This window comes from Pinus tabuliformis, chromosome 8, assembly GCF_031772625.1.
Source record: "Pinus tabuliformis cultivar Carrire ecotype Pingquan chromosome 8, CPIR1, whole genome shotgun sequence".
Lineage (NCBI taxonomy): Eukaryota > Viridiplantae > Streptophyta > Pinopsida > Pinales > Pinaceae > Pinus > Pinus tabuliformis.
Genome location: NC_142294.1, coordinates 336,891,964 through 336,909,975, shown reverse-complemented (window position 1 = coordinate 336,909,975; position 18,012 = coordinate 336,891,964). Strand labels below are relative to the sequence as shown.

At 34.9% G+C, this 18,012-nt stretch overlaps 1 long non-coding RNA gene across 1 annotated transcript in view; it reads right to left on the bottom strand.

Moving 5' to 3' along the window:
• Window positions 1–294: 294 nt before the first annotated feature.
• LOC149235506 (uncharacterized) overlaps window positions 295–18,012 on the bottom strand; it is a 162,330-nt gene continuing 144,612 nt past the window's right edge. Inside the window, exon 2 of the long non-coding RNA XR_016268295.1 lies at window positions 295–1,267. This is a non-coding gene — a long non-coding RNA (uncharacterized LOC149235506). The remainder of the gene's footprint in view (window positions 1,268–18,012) is intronic.

Sequence of the window (18,012 nt, the reverse complement as noted above, 5' to 3'; positions counted from 1 at the left end):
AAAAGATAAAGAAAGATGCTCTAGAAATGTTTTATATTACTATTCCCAAAGATAAAAGAATATTATAAGGAATATTTTCTAAACCAGTACGTCATTCGGATGAAAAAGAAAAATAGAGATGCTCTATAATACTATTCCCGAAGATAAAAAGAAAATTACGATCTACGAAAATTATGATCTACGATTTCATTCATTATGTAATATTCATGATAGCTTCAAAGATAAATCAAAATAAATAAAATAATGTTTAGGGAAAAATATCAGCTATATTCCACATACCATCTTAAGCTGTATACTAGAGAAGGAGATCAAATTTGCAGCATGTCTTGCATCTCGCATTGTTCTCTACATATGCTTGGCAAACGGTGATGATTCTCTTTCAAGTTTATGGCATAAGTAACCATTGCAGTTTTCAGATAATTGATTGTCCTGTCAACCTTGAATAGGAATAATTTTTGTACTGACCTACTATGATCTCTAATATATTTTATGATTTAGGCGTTGAAGTCCTTCCTGCTCGTACAAGTTATCTTCTGCGTACAACATTTCTGAATTCCCTATTTAAACCTTCTAACTGTACCCATATTAAATAAGTAATGGAGAAACCTCAAGTAGTTATAATATGTTCTCGAAGGGATATCTAAACAATTGCGTACGTGCATTCCTTTGCAACATATGCAATCCAGACATTTACGTAAAAGACCGAAAGCGTAACTGTTATATATATATATATATATCCCAAACATTAGAAACCCCTATGACTATGGATTCTCAGGTTTCACATAAAAAAGCCATAGATTTTCATTCACAGGCTGCGAACAAAATTACACAGAAGAGGATGATGGAGACCTAAATTATCATCTGCACAATATGACAATATGAGAGCCTTCATCCAGACGTGAGGTCCTGGTTAAAACCTCCGCTTGCGGTTCATTGCCATTCACAGAAACCTCCATCCCTTTCCCATTCTCAGCGTGTGAGTCCATCGCATCCTTCACGCCACAGAAGAAAGACTTACGAGAGCTAAGATGACTTGACCTTCAGACAAGAAACCAATAGTTGACCATTCTGTAGTGAATGGAGTCCTTCACACCACAGCTAAAAGACTTGCGACAGAGCTAAAACGACTTAACCTTTAGACAGGAAACCAAATGTTGGAAATTCGCTAGTGAATGAAGTCTAACCATAGTTACCAAATCGGACCGTACTGACGGAAAAAATTCGATTGTTCGATTCGGTTTGTCGAATGATACGTTGATTCGACGTTCTGTAATACAGGGAGAACAATGCACATTTCAATCAAATTTTGGAGGCAAGATTTTAAATATTCATAGTAGTATATATTAACCTATGGATAAGATGCATACCAAAAGCTAATATGGAATATGGCTGGCCTATGATATATACAAAACCTAAAAATAGGTTAAGAGAGAACGAATGCTTATAAAGCAGAGTTTTCAATTCATAAAATAATATTTTGTAAATAGGTGAGGAGATGAGATATATTTATCCAATTTAGATAAAAGTAGAAAAAATTTATGACCATCATCCAAGATATGTTTTTGGGATTTTGAGTAAATGTAAAATTGTAAAGTTATCTTATTATATTATAAAAAACAAAAAATATTAATAATATAAAATAAATGATAATATGGAATTTTTATAAAAATTCAGTTTATAGTGAAAATCATATTGTATAATCTATAACTTATTTTATATTGTCTATAACTTACTTTATATTATATATTCTGGTCTATACTATTATTGATCATATGAATAAATATAAAAAAACTTGTCTTGACGATGAACCACACTGGTTGGTTCGAAACGCTTCGACAAAAGATTGGTTATGTGATTTTGCCGAAGATTATCTAAACAAATTTATAACTTATTATTCTAAATGTAAAATTATAAACTTTGTAACTTTGTTGTCATATATAATTTTATTTGCATTTTAAAAAGTTTTTGAGATTACCAAAATCAAATTCTCCTATTTAAATTTTTAAAATTATTAAATATATATATTAAAAATATATATATATATATATTTAAATAATAGTAAAAAATATACTTTTAAATTTTTTCGGTATTGAAATTTAGGCAATGGAATTTTTCACGTAGTAAATGGTAACTATGAGTCTAACCAAAGCATAATTCCATGGTGGCACGTTCAAACAACTGGAGAACAAGAAAATACCGGCCTGCGTCTTTTGCGATGGTAGTCGGAGACATGGTATAATCTATAAATTTCAATTGTTTGGAGTTTTCCTGAAAATATATAAACCATGGAAAAGTGTAAATCGTATGGAGGATAATAATTTGAGCGAGTTCTTAAAAAAAAAAAAAGTTTCGGAGATACACACATATTTCTCTAAAAAGCATATAATAGTTAGTTAAATCAAACTTGTATAGTTAGTTAAATCAAACTTGTAATTTTAGTTTCTCAATTTGAGCCAGTTCTTTCCATTTTTTTTTAGATATACACAAAAAAATTCTCTTAACTCGTCAATTTAGTTTATCGTTTACGATGATTGAAACCGCGAAGAATCACTCCCATGGTTAAATGGGTAAAATTGTTTTATATATTATGGAATTTAATGATAGTTTTAAATTTTAATAACTAGCATTTGCATTTAATGTTGCAAAGGAAACGCCGTAAGGCATAGTGTGTGGAAGAATATTGAAATGTGAATGGGATTTTTTGAAAGCAAAGGTCGATGATAATGAGTTTGAATTGAGGAAGCCATGCAGAAAACCCTATTTGAGGGTTAAAGTGGCTATGAAATGGGATAAACGTAGTCATAAATATCCATTGAACTTGTTTAGATACCTTAAAGATTGCCTAGTTGAAGGTGAAGTTAAACAAATGAATTCACGCGAATAACAATTGGGTATCCATATCAATATGCAAAATTTTAAGGAGAGGTATGTTAATCTTTTCAAACAACATTCTAATGTATTTGCCTAGAAATATGAAGACCTTAAACCATATCACATTGTGATGAACTGAATCCCTGCCAGGATATATTTCTTATGACGCAAAGAAGCTACAGGTGGTTGATAAGGAGGTGAAAACAAATGCTTGGGCTCATGAAGGAGCTCTGTATTGTCCTTCAGCCCACACTGTTCCTATGCCTATTATATTCCATGGCAACATCGTACACAGAGACATCTCTTGCTCATTACTCCTAGTATGGTAACATTGAATAACTCTGCCTGTGTCACAAATCATATAAAAATGGATTTCAGTTAGCTCCGTGGTCCTTGGAGAATAATAATATATACAACTTTCATCCATCATGGCCTCTCAACGGTCCAATTAATTAGCTAATTGCAGACCTATCTTGAGGCATTGTATATGATGCCACTTTTATTACAGGGATGCAGAAATTAGATTTTAGAATGGGAATTGTCCTTCAGCGTTATTTTCATTCAAGCGGCATTTGTGCCAGTTATTTCTTTCGGACAATTGTGATTTTTCTAAATGGTAATGTTGTGTTAAGTAGTATGTGCTAGAATTTTTATTTTTATGATGAAAGCTGCATAATGTTAGTTTAAACAAGCATACTATGATTTTCATGCTACACTGCAATTTTTTTCATAGGCATTGAATTGTTTTCTGCAGAGTATCCAGAAGTCTAAATGCCCTAAAGAATTGGAGCCAGCAGACATGAGGGTTCCAGTACATGTCAATCTGATCAGGACGGATGAAGACTGTCCTACATGTTTTCATTCCATTGTCCAATTCATGGCGTGCTAGTTTTTCTAAGGTTATGATGTTCATGCATGTGTTGTTATACTAATTGTGAAGTGGGGGAATTTAGTTGTTTCATACATTGTTTTTATGATCCTTGCAAAACCAAATCCAGTGGAGAAATCAAACAATGTGTGAAGATACATTTTGTTGTATTTATCATAAGGCTCACTGTTCAATTCAAAATTTGGTGTGATATGAAGACCTTAAACCATATCACATTGTTATCTGAAACTCTATTGTCAGCTAGTATGGTAATATTGACTAACTTTGCCTGTGTCACAAATCATATAAAAATGGATTTGAGTTAGCTCTGTGGTCCTTGGAGAATAATAATATATACAACTTTCATCCATCATGGCCTCTCAACGGTCCAATTACTTAGCTAATTGCAGAGCTATCTTGAAGCATTCTATATGATGCCACTTTTATTACAGGGATGCAGAAATTAGATTTTAGAATGGGAATTGTGCTTCAGCGTTATTTTCGTTCAAGCAGAATTTGTGCCAGTTATGTCTTTTGGACAATTATGGTTATTCTAAATGGTAATGTTGTCTAAAGTAGTATGTGCTAGCATTTTTGTTTTTATGATGAAAGCTGCATATTATGTCAGTTTAAACAAGCATAATCTGATTTTCATGCTACACTACAATTTTTTTTATAGGCATTGAATTGTTTTTTTGCAGAGTATCTAGAAGTCTGAAAGCCCTAAAGAATTGGAGCCAGCAGACAGGAGGGTTCCAGTACATGTCAATCTGATCAAGAGGGATGAAGACTGTCCTGTCTGTTTTCATTCCATTGCCCAATTCATAGCGTGCTAGTTTTTATAATGTTATGGTGTTCATGCATGTGTTGTTATACTAATTGTGAAATGGGGGAATTTAGTTGTTTCATACATTGTTTTTATGACATTTAAATTCGATAAAGATGAAATCACTATCCTAGATATATTGTCTGTGTGTCAAATGTCAGTGGCTTTGCAGCTGTTGATTTTTATTTTTTTTTGTTTAATTTTTTTATTTTTTATTTTGTTTGCTTAGGTGGTCCAATGCATGTTTTGAGTGTAGGGAATTCTGAAATTCTGTTGACTTTCATTCAATGAACTTAGGAAGTTCTGCTGTTGGAATGTTTGATTGGGTTGCATTGAATTAAGCAAGGCTGAAACATTATTGTTCATGTTGTAGCTGTAGTTGTTCTGCATGTTGTTGAATCTCTTTGCATGGTTGGTTTCATCGTCCCCATATGCTAAGGAGAGGGTCCTCTTGAGAGAATTGAATTTGTTGTCATTCTCCACTACTAATTCTTCTTGTTTTAGGATAACTTCATATCGGCAATTGCTATTGTTGTCATTGTTATTGCTGAAATTGTTGTGAGAGAGGTTGGAGGACTGGACTTGAGGTAGTTTGCTGCTATTTAAATTGTCATCCATGGCTTCATCGTTTAAAAAACCATCTATGAAAGGATCATCACTCTCCAACAACCCACCGAAAGAGACAATTTTGGGTAGTTGCAGTTTGTTTTGCTGATCAATATTAGGCAAAGAAGCCATCACTTCATCTGCACTTGGTGATTCATATCGTTCTACCCCTTGTACTCTCTGAGAATTACCATTTTTCTTGTAAATTCGGCACATCACCCAATCATCAAGCTGGAGAACAGAAGTGCCATCAAAATCAACAATACCAATTTTAGTTGAATGAATCAATTCCTATTCATAAAGAATCAAAACACAAGAACTGTGAAAGGAAAATCATTCATATTGATCAATATTCAAGAAGACATCACTTTGTAGGGTGTGTTATTTGTATTTACACAATTGATTTTTTTATTCAATCAACTATGTTATTCTTTGTGCTTTTGTTGGGTTCCTTCATCACCACCATCATTGGAAAATTCATTTCCCTCTTGAAGTATGAAACGAGTAGCAATTCCTAATTGATCTCACACTACCACCACAAAGAAGCTAGCAATCCTGATATACAAATCGAACTACCCATCCTATCAAGCAATCCATGTAGTTCTCAATCTATAGCTTTGATAACCCAAAACTCAAATCTTTTATATCTAATATGCACAGAAATTTTCACATTAATATGTCTAGATCTCATTCTAAGATCTTTACAGATCTGATGTAGAGGTAAACCAGATTTTTCATACTATGACAAGCAATATTAGCAAGTCTTGGAGTCTCTCTTATGTAACGTCTCCTCCTTATTTGATAGAGTTGAAGTTGTATGAGCATCGACTGCACTGAAGGGATCATCCAATAGATAAATGTCAGCATCGTTATATACTGCTCTAGCAAACTGAATCCTCTATTTTTGTCCTCCACTCATATTCAATCCTCTCTCCCCAATCTCTGTCATCTATCCATGAGCAAAACTCTCTATATCCTTGTCTAATGCACAAGCTTTTATTGCCTTCTTGTATTGAATTTTTTCCATTGGTTTCCCATAGAGTATGTTATCTCTAACAGTACCACTCTAAATCCAAGCTGTTTGTGCCACGTAGGAAACATTGCCATATACTTCAATCTACACGTAGTCCAATAAAAAAGTTTATGGGAGAATTTTTGTATATAGAAAGAAAAAAAGTTGCATCTACAATCTTGTTGAACTATGAAATGGTTACTTTTGCTCAAGAAGAGTAGTTAATGTTCAACTTACATCTCCTGAAATTTTTGGGATTTCTCCAAGAATTGTATATAGCAGAGCAGATTTCCCTGATCCCACTGAGCCACAAATTGCTAACTTTTCTCCAGTTTTAATGTGTAGATTTATTCCCTTCAATGTTGGCTTGGTCAATGAAGATTCTGGATCCCAGCTGAGTATGTCTTCATGAATTTCGATAGTATACTGGGATCCGGCAAGTGCTTTCCTCACAACAGGATCCGGTCTCAGCTCGTCATCTTGTAAGAACTTGTCTAGACGATCTAAGGAGACTTTAACTTGAATTAATATAGCCAAAACTTCAGGTAGCATTCTCACAGGATCTTGTATCACACGGAATGTTGCAAGCACTGTAAATATGGTTGTGGCAGTTAACGGTGGATCCCCTATGATAGCACACCTGACAAAAATTATAGATGAAGTAATGATGGGTGACATCCAGTAGAGTATGGTACCATATGTTCTATAAAATTGTGCTGAAGACAACCATTTGAACTCCATAGCTCGGAATTTTTCTATCAGCTCTTTAAATTTTTCTTCCCATGCTTGTAGTTTGATTATTTTCATACTATTAAGAATTTCAGATGTTATTTTGAGTCTTTCATCCTATGCAGTCATGAACTCAGCTTGGCACTTCTGGAGGGTTTTGGCCAGAGGTTTGTTTAGAATGAGAGTAAGAATGATGATGAGCAAACCTGGAATAGCTGCCCATCCAACTATGGCAAAAAGGATGCCAATTGCTAAACATATTTGCAAAGGGACGGTCCAACCCCAATGTAGCCACCACAGGAACTCTCCAAAATGATATGCATCTACAGCTATGTAGTTTACAATCTCACCATTGGCATGTCCTTGTCTTCCTAGACTGGATAGTCGAAGTTGTTTCTGATATACAACTGCCATCAAGGCCGAACGCATTCGCATCCCTGTGCTTAGGTGGTCCAATGCATTTTATGAATGTAGGGAAGTCTGAAATTCTGTTGACTATCATTCAATGCGCTTAGGAAGTTCTGTTGTTGGAAACTTTGATTGGGATACATTGAATTAAGCAACGCTGAAACATTATTGTTGACGTTGTAGAACTTCTAGTTGTTCTGCATGTTGTTGAATCTCTTTGCAGGGTTGGTTTCATCATGCCCATATGCTAAGGAGAGGGTCCTCTTGAGAGAATTGAATTTTTTGTCATTCTCAACTGCTAATTCTTCTTGTTTTGGGACAACTGCATATCAGCAATCGCTATTGTTGTCATTGCTATTGCTGAAATTGTAGTGAAAGAGGTTGGAGGACTGGACTTGAGGTAGTCTGCTACTGTTTCCATTGCCATCCATGGCTTCATCGTTTAAAAAACCATCTATGAAAGGATCGTCACTCTCCAACAACCCATTGAAAGAGGCAATTTTGGGCAGTTGCAGTTTGTTTTGCATTCTTCTAGTAAATTGTTGGATCATCATGATATGTTTTCTGACGCAATGTTTGTGCTCCTAATCCTTTTCAAGGAAAGGAAAAAAACACGATATGTCTAATTCCTATTTGAAATAGAAATTTGTATATATAGATTATATATTTAGTGTTTGAAATAGGAATTTGAATATCGATTGTATATTTACTGTTTGAAATCGAAATTTGAACATACATTGATTGTATATTTACTGTTTTAAATCGAAATTTGAACATACATTGCGAATGGCCAAGCATTGAGAAAAAGTTGTGCCAATGTCAAAGGCTAACCCAAAAAGTGTTAGGGATATAATTCTGCTTGTTGTTCTTCCTCCAGAAAGCCCAATTACTTCACACATCAAACGGATTTTGCCCTATAGGCTCTTCTAACAAAAACTTGGATCCAGATCTTCCCCATGGAAAAACCAAAAATGAAACAGCACAGATTTATCAGCATCTGTCCTGCAGTTTTAGGCCGGTTGCTGTGGCTAGTCTCCTCATTGGGTGTTAATATGATAGCCCACCCCCCTCCCTATGTGGTAAAACCACACCTGTCCAAACAGATAAAGCTTGCTCAGGATGCTCATCAGCGGAAAGATTGAACTCTACATATGCGTGTTGAAATTTTCTTTTAGTTGCTTGATCCTTTCCGAGAAGATTGGGGAAAGGATCTAATTCTGGAGATTTACACTCTGCTATTGATCTAGTCAGCTATCTTGGAATCTCCCAAAATTTGAATTATGTAGACCCCTTTTCCCGTTGCCAGCCTTATCCGCAACCACAGAGAATTCAGTTTTGCCCAGTTATGTGTGCCCTCTCCCAATGCTTCTTTGAAACAATTTGTTTTTGGCTTCCTCCGAATATAAGACTCCTCCTGTGTCCTGCCCCAACTTACTGTGTCTTGCTCCCTTTTATTTTGTTTATTAATGTGTCCTGCTCCCTTTTATTTTGTTTGTTTCTCAATCCTTCTATGTAGATACATAGATTTTTGCTGACAAAACATGTGCATTATCTTCTGCTTGTTACTTTCTCATTGTTCAATGTAGGCCTTGAGTAGACATTTTTCCGTTCTTGAACCTCCGACGGCACTCACAACTATGTTGTGGAGCATGTAGCCAACAAAGAGAGATTGGAAACTATGATTACTGGCATATGTTGTGGTTGATTTTCTCACCCATATTTGACTGGGAATGGCCAAATCCTATTACTGTACTTGGAGCTTGCACTGTGGTTTGAATGTGATCAACCCACATGCAACGGATTGATGGCGCCATCATGGGTGGTCGGTGTTCAGCATTTGGGTCTGTATTGCATGTGCATACATACATACATACATACATACATACACACACACACACACACACACATATATATATATATATATATATATATATATATATATATATATATATATATATATATATATATATAGCACGGAGAATAAGCTCTGTGATTGTGATTGTGGTTATGTTATGTAACCTTCTGCTAGTTTCAAGGTATATACTTTATCGGGGGAAAACATGTAGTGAAGGCAAAATAGCCAATTTATGCTCTCTCTAATAACAGGGACCGTTGTTAGGTCAATTTGATTCGGTTCAAGTCAAGGTCTGTTCACTCACGTTCTGCTAGTTTCCAGGTATATACTTTGTCGGGAGAAAACATGTAGTGAAGGAAAAATAGCCAATTTATGCTCTCTCTAATAACAGGGACCCCTGTTAGGCCAATTTGATTGGGTTCAAGTCAAGGTCTGTTCACTCAGGAATTTCATCTTACCATTCACTGTAGGGATGGCTAATTGTCTTTCATCTTTTTGTGCCCTTGCATCAGTATTCGCACGAATAAAGGTAGCAGTGTACCATAAACTCAAAGCATGCCTAACGTTGTTCTACTTAGCTAAACAATGCACTACAAGCAGGTGAACCCTGACTTCAACATCTACAATTGTAGCTAAAGCATTGATCTCAGTTATTTGGGATGCAATCACAGCTCTGTACTCACCTCTCGTGAGGATAAGAAGACTTGACAAGAGTAGCTACGAAAATATAAGTGTCCATCAATTCCCAGATTGATATATGATGGTTTGCCTTTTTGATCTAATCTTTCTAGTGTATGCAGGTAATAACTCCACAGAGCTAGTGTATGCATGCAATAACTCCATAGAGTTTGGGTGAAGGTTCATTTCTTGGCAAACGCCACCTTCCCATCTCCCCCTGCTTTTTCTCATTGTAATGCAATTTATATGCAAGGAGACTTCGAATTTTCCAGCCGAAATGTGAGTGCATAATGTTCTAATTAAAAAAAAAAAAAGAGAAAAGAAATCTCGCTGGCGTCCAGAAATACGGTCATGTTAAATAAAACTAAAATGAAAACTGTTGGAGAAATGCTTGATGTCTTTGAAATCAAAGCAAGTAAAAATCATCAATGTTGAACTTGGAAATAGAAAGGTGATTTTAGAAGAATGGATGACACAGAATTTGTTGGAAAGCTGAAGAAACAGGACAGATGCCCAGTAAAGAAGGCAAACCTAGCAATCATGTCAAGATGGGGTTTTGTCAAATGAGGAGCTCAAGAAGAGGGTATAGCTCCCAAAATTCTGGCTAGGAGTGGTATCTTTTTGTTTGTTGGCAACTAATGATAAAATTCTATCTCAAGTAATTTTGTGTACTATGGATCATTTATAGATGAATTATGAAGGAATACATGGATATATTTCCTTAGGAATAAATATGAAGTCTTTGATAGGTTCAAAGAATTTAAGGCTCTGGTGGAAAAACAAACAAAGAAGAATATAAAGGTGTTGAGGATAGATAACGGTCGAGAGTTTTGCAAGAAGGAATTTGAAGAGTTCTGTAAGAAGTGTGGTATAGCACAACAGAAGACTACTCCATACACACCTCAACAAAATGGAGTTGTACAAAGAATGAATAGGACATTGATGGAAAAGGCAAGAAGCATGCTCAGTGGTGCCAGGTTAGGACAAGAATTTGGGGTAGAGGTGGTGGAGAATGCATGTTACCTGGTCAACATATCACCTTCATTAGTGTTGGAGGATAAGACTCCACAAGAGGTATGGACTGGTAAGAAACCTTCTATTTCACATTTGAGGGTACTTTGATGTGATTCATATGTACATGTTCCAAAGGAGAAAAGAACAAATTTGGACAGTAAATCTGAAAGGTGCATATTTATTGGGTATAAGGATGGTTTAAAAGGTTATAAGATTTGGAACTCAGAAACAAGGAAGGTTGTGTACAACTGAGGTGTGGTGTTTAGAGAGGTGAAATATGTTATTAAACATGAAGACCTACCAAAGGAATCTGAGAAGATAGAGTTCAAACTAAAGGAGGAAGAATCAGACTCTATAACAGAAGAGAATTAGAAGATGAAGAGCCACAAACTCCAATTGTGAGAAGATCACTTCGAGAAAGAAGGTAGACAGAAAGGTATAGTCCATCTTCTTTCTATTCAAATTTTTCTTTATCTATTACTGATGATGATCCCAGAACTGTGAGGGAAGCAGTAGATTCAGATGATAGAAAACTATGGAAAGAGGCCATGGTTGATGAAATGGCATCTTTGCACAAAAATGAGGCTTGGGATCTAGTGGAGTTGTTGGCTGGAAGGAAACCCATTCACAACAAATGGGTGTTTAAGAAGAAGATGATTGCAGAAGTCAAGCTGGAGAAATACAAAGATCTGTTTGGTAGCAAAAGGTTATTCCTAGGTGACGGGAATTGATTTTGGTGATATTTTTTCTCCTATTGCCAAGGTAGCTTCTATTAGATTAGTTTTATTTGTTGTTGCTGCTTTTGATTTTGAGGTAAAACATATGGATGTGAAGAAAACATTTCTTCACGGGGATCTAGAAGATGAGATCTACATGAAGCAACCTGAAGGCTTTGTGGTGAAGGGTAAGAAAGAACTGGCATGCAAGTTAAAAAAGTCCATGTATGGGTTAAAACAGTCACCAAGGATGTGGTATCAGAAATTTGATACATTTATATGGGGACCTAGCTTCACCAGAAGCAAAGTAAACCACTGTGTGTATTTTAAATTAATTGGTGGGTGTGTTATTTATCTGCTCTTGTATGTGGATGATATGTTGCTGGTTAGAATTGACAAAGAAATTATCTAAGATTTGAAGACCCAATTGTCCTCCAAATTCAACATGAAAGATCTTGGTGCTGCAAACTATATTTTAGGCATGGAAATTAAACGAGATCGGGAAAAGAGGAAGCTCTGGTTAAACCAGAGGAAGTATGTTGAGACAATATTGCAGAGGTTTAATATACAAGATAGCAAACCGATGAAGGTTCCTCTTCCTGAAGGTGTAAAGTTATTTGTTGAAAAATGTCACAAGACAAAAGAAGAGGAAGAGGACATGTCTCGTGTTCCATATGCAAGTGCAATCGGTAGCTTGATGTATGCAATGGTATGTACTAAACCAAACATTGGACATGGAATGGGAATATTGAGCAGGTTTTTGTCAAAACCAGGGAAGGAGAATTGGACAACAGTGAAGCAGGTTTTTAGGTATTTGCGTGGCACTAGTGATTATGGTTTGTGCTACCAAGGAAGACTAGGATTGGACAAATTTTTGGACGTCCATGGCTTTGTTGATGCATACTAGGCTGGAGATCTAGATCATAGAAGATCTACAAGTGGATATGTGTTTAACCTATTTGGAGGTGCAGTCAGTTGGATGAGTAAGAGATGGTCTGTAGTCGCCCTTTCAACTACAGAGGAAGAATACATGGTAGCCACTCACGCAAGCAAGGACGCAATTTGGTTGCAAAGATTGTGTTCAAGTATGGGGTTAGTACATCGACCTATAAGGGTAGCCTGTGACAGCCCAAATGCAATTTTCTTAGCAAAGAGCCTTGCTTATCATTCGAAGACAAAGCACATTAATGTTCAATTTCACTTTGTGATGGATATGGTTGGGGACAAAAAGGTGTTGCTGGTAAAGGTGGACACTTTGAATAATACTGCAGATGCATTGACAAATTTTGTGAGCACTGAGAAGTTCTCTTAGTGTAGATAAACAATGAGTATTGTAGGGATAGATCAATGAATAAGCTCTCTTGTGGCCCCCTGTGGAAAGAAAACAAGAAGTGGGAGAATGTTGGGTGTGTGCTATATTCTTTCCATGATTACCCTAGGAAAGAAAAAATTGGACCCTATATTAGGTGGTCGGACCTACCTATGGTTTTGTGCATGCATTTCGCACATGGTTTTGGGCATGATGGTTTTCTATCCATGGTATTTTGTAGTTCCGGTCAAGCAATTTACGGTTATGTTATAATCCGGGGTTAATGGATTGGGGTTTATGGATGCTTCGACATGTATATATATGTATTTTAACATTGAAAGGAATATAATGAAAAACCAATCTGGTAGTCTCGGTTTTGGGATCCAGGAGAAAATCTCGGTGTTATGTCTATGCTCTCACCATTGTTTATTTTCTGTTTTTTAGAATTCGTATGCATGTAATTTCTGTACGGGGTTAAAACCTACACCTTCAACATTGCTATTGGACAATGTGAATTCATAAGTGATAAAGGTCTTTCCTTGACACTTGTCATAATTTAATGTAATTTGGAAAGTAATAAGGCTCGAGACAAGATCCCTATCACTTGGTAATTAAAATCTAGAGGGCCATAACCTTGCATTAGAACCCTAATTCTAGTGATCTCGTCATTGTTGGAAATATTACAAAACATGTAATAGAGAAGAGTGAGTAGAGAGTATATCTTCAACAAGCATAAAGCTAGGAAAAATTTGACACAATGTCTCCTAAAGGGCATCCAGGGACACGGGTTTTTAGCATATAGGCATCTTAGGCCTTCTTGGATGTTATGCCTAGTGAAATATACTTTATTCCTCTAGAAACAAAATGTTACTTCAACCTTAAATATCTTAGATTTCTATCTGAAATTTACCTCAACTCTTTGCGTTTTAGACTTTTGTATAAAATTTACCTCAACTCTGAGCATTTTAAGCTTTCATAAGCATTATTCTTTATCAAAGAGTGATCCATTTCTCTAGAAACTAAGATATACCTCATCTCTCATATTAGACTTCTACTTACCAAGAGAAAAACTATAAATAATTAGCACAACTACATTAATAAATGTGGTTGATAAATGTTAGTAGACGTATATCAACCACAATTATCAATATTTATATCAATCACATTTATTAATATTAATATTTAATATAAATAATTATTAATAATAAATACTAATTTACAAATAATCAATAAATTAAAATTATCAATTATTAATTCTTTTTAATAAATTGTAATTAATAATGTTTAATTAATTAATAATTGTGTTTAATTAATTATAATTGTAATTAACTATAATTAATTATAAATGTAATTAATCCAAAACACCTTTAAACAAAAACTATATTTATATTTATATTCATATAATTAATTATATAAATATCAAAATTATAAAAATGTAATTAATTATAATTATATTTACATAAATCTAAATATAATTAATTGTAATTGTAATTAATTATAAATAATTAATTATTAAAATTAAATAAATAGTTATAATAAATAAAAATAAACCATAAAAATCTTTTAAATTTGAATAATATATTTAGTAATAATTGTTATTTTTAATGATAATTTATTATAAATACATTGAAAAAAATAAATCATAATGGTTTATATATTCATAATTTTAATAAATATAAATATTTATATCAATAAAAAATATTATAAATATTAATATTTTTTTAATATTTTTTTAAATAAAATTATAAATTTAACCATATTTGTTAATAATAATAATAATTAATTGAAATTAATAATTATTGATAATAATAATAACATTAAAATCTTTGTGGTGCGAGGTCGTAACCAGATATTTGATCTCTGCATGTACGTTCTGCGCTAGGTCTACAGATTTCAATCTGCTATAAAAATTAGGTTTGAATTGTTGCCCTCGTCAGATGGATTTACTTTAGATAGTTCCTGGACGTTTTCCGAAACACTCTTGACTCTGGGTCTTCAAACCAACAGATATAAATGAAAACTGTGAATAATGGTGATGATTAAGTTTATTCGTCGACATGATCAATATTTGCATTTTCCCTTTGTTTGGGTGTGAACAACGTCTCTGCCATCCTCCAAAGGGTTTATTGCTGCCTGGAGATTTCTTACGTATTATCTTTTCCTGCGTCGAAATAATCTATGAAGTCTTCTCTTCTCCCTCTTCATTTTCTTTGCCATAAAGTTTAAGTGATAAGAGGCCTCCTCGTTGATCCCACGAAGTTGCCATTGAGATCACTCTTGGAATTGGATCGACGGATGCATATATTTTTTCAAAAACCCCGCAGTGTGTAGTAGACCTGAAGCACATAAATTTTAACTAAACTTGACCGTTCGTTTTCTGATCGACCACGTAGAGGCCTCCTCGGTGATCCCGGATTATGTGGACGAAGTTGCCATTGAGATCACTCTTGCAATTGGATCGAAGGATCCATATATTTTTTTGTTTGTTTGGAAAACCATCTAGGCCTCCATTTGATCTCTGTGTTGTGAGTAATCCCTCCAATCCGAGGCATTTGTTCCAACTAAATGAGACCTCTGTTTGATCTCTGAGACAGACCCGTGGAATCGTAATTCTCTCAACTAAGACAACCCCGCGACATGCAGCGACTGAGTCAATTCAAGGTAGGAATAGAGTTTCGGGATCATTCCAATCATGATCGCAACAAGACTAAGGGACGATACAATTTGATCTCTGCATTGTGAGGCCCTAACGAATCTCTGTGGTGCGAGGCCCTAAGAATCACCCTATTCTGCCTTTTCGCAACAACAAGAATTTCACTCTGTAAAGCCCAACATCATTTCACTAACAGTGGAAAAATTCACTCTGTAAAGCCCAACATCATCTCACTGACAGTGAAAAAATTCACTCTGTAAAGCCCAACATCATCTCACTAACAGTGAAAAGACGCGCGCCCTGCAAACTCCCTGTCAATCCCCCTATTCTGCCTTCTCACAACAAGCAGCATTCCACACCCTGTACAGCCCAACCGCATCTCACTGACAGTGAAAAAAAATATCCTTGAATGCCCTAAATACGTTGAAATTGCTGATAGAAATCAATCAAATTCACACTGTAAACGTCGAAATTGCTGATAGGAATCAAAATCAAATTCACACTGCAAACGTCGAAATTGCTAATAGAAATCAAAAATCAAATTCACACTGGAAACAACGTTGAAATTGCTGATAGAAATCAATCAAATTCACACTGAAACGTTGAAATTGTTGATGGAAATCAATCAAATTCACACTGGAAAACCATATGACGACTTCAGGGCGCAGAGAAAAATCTGCTTCACGGCATACACACATATCTGGATTAAGAGACAACGATCACTGTGCGCGACGGATGAGCCATAGACAATTGATAATCGAAAGCAAGGAGGATATAAATTCCGAAAGGGAGGCGAGGACTTGATTTAAATTCAGGGCAGAAAGGAACTAGAAGCAACAACGATTTAAGCAGAATTTGTAACGGTTCTGATCGATGGTTCAAGTTTGTGTAATCGTCTAACATGTAATCGTATGGTGTCCAAGGATGACAGGTAGGCAAAAAGGGGGATGGATTTCAGAGGGAAACGCCGTAAGGCGTAATTGGTAAATTATTTCATGAGATGTTATTTTTATCTAAATATTATATATTTATTTTAATTGAAGAAATCATATTTGAAGTAGCTTTGAAGTATATGTAGTTTTGCTTGGGATTAGATCACAAAATTGGTGAAGACCAAACTTCCTCACTTAATCATTAGAAAATAACCTCAAAACTTTATGTAAATATTATATACAGAGTTTAATAATACAATAATTAATTCCATAAATTCTATGCATTCAAATCCTAAAAGATAAAATATATGTACTTGTTAAAATAAATTAATAAATGATTGAAAACTGGTATTATTAAAATGATTTGATACATTAACAATTGATATTTAAATAGAATACTAACTCAATGGCTACAATAGTTTTTCATGTTTATCTATTTTCTTGTGACAATTTTATATGTGAAAATAAAGTGCATGATACTTGAACCTAAACCCAAATCACAAAACATCAACATGATTCAAGGAAAAACTATACAATCATTTAATAACAATGCATTCACAAGAAATCACATTAATATACAATCTTGATTGCTACAGCGTTTGGTCAGGTTTTTATTCTTCTTGAATTTCTATAAAAAGAGTGAATAATTTTAAACATTAAACTAAGAGACACATGAACAACTACATTAAGATTTAGAATAACAATACGTGCCTCCATATGCGAAACTTCAATAAAAAATTGTAAATGTAACAAGAAGTTAAGATCACACTTAGATGTTCCTAGGCTTTGCACTATAGCACAACATAGTGTGACTCTATTGCTCCAATAATAGCTATCACGGTCACAATTATTATTACAGATGGTAGGGAAGAACATGGTATGTTACATTCGATATGAAATAATGTTTACAAGAGGCTTGATAGTCTAATTATACTTGAGTAGATGGTGTTTAATGATTTTGTTGAGTCCATTATCTTTCAAAGGTTAGGAAATCCCTTAAAATGACAAGACATGAAAGGCCAGTGGGCTTGCATAAGTTTTTTTCACTAAAGCAAGATTCATAACTTCTATTTCATTAAATCTAAAAATAACTTACATAAAATACAACAGTTCCAAAGGAATTGTGGGCCTAAAAAAAACCATCCTCTTACAACCTAGCGCCCTGAGCTAAAGGCTTAAACACTGAGCCTTGGTCCCCCAAAAAAACTACAATATCCACAAAATACAAACAAAGGTGAGATCGTTCAATCTCCCCTCAGAGATCGGATGAACGAGGCTCAATTTGGGCCATAAACAATCAAACAATTAAAATTTAGAATCTGACCCGATGAGGAATTAGGGACCCAACTAAAAGGATTTCGGGTCTAGATGGGGGGATAACCCTCAACCATGTAGAGCGCACGAAAGCCTCTAATTCCCACCAAGACGCGAAACCTGCTCGGAAGATATTCTTCCCTGGATCAGCACCATTTTCCTTGACCGTCGATCCTCCATGCCAAATCCAACGATGGAGGATAATATCGAAATACCAAGTA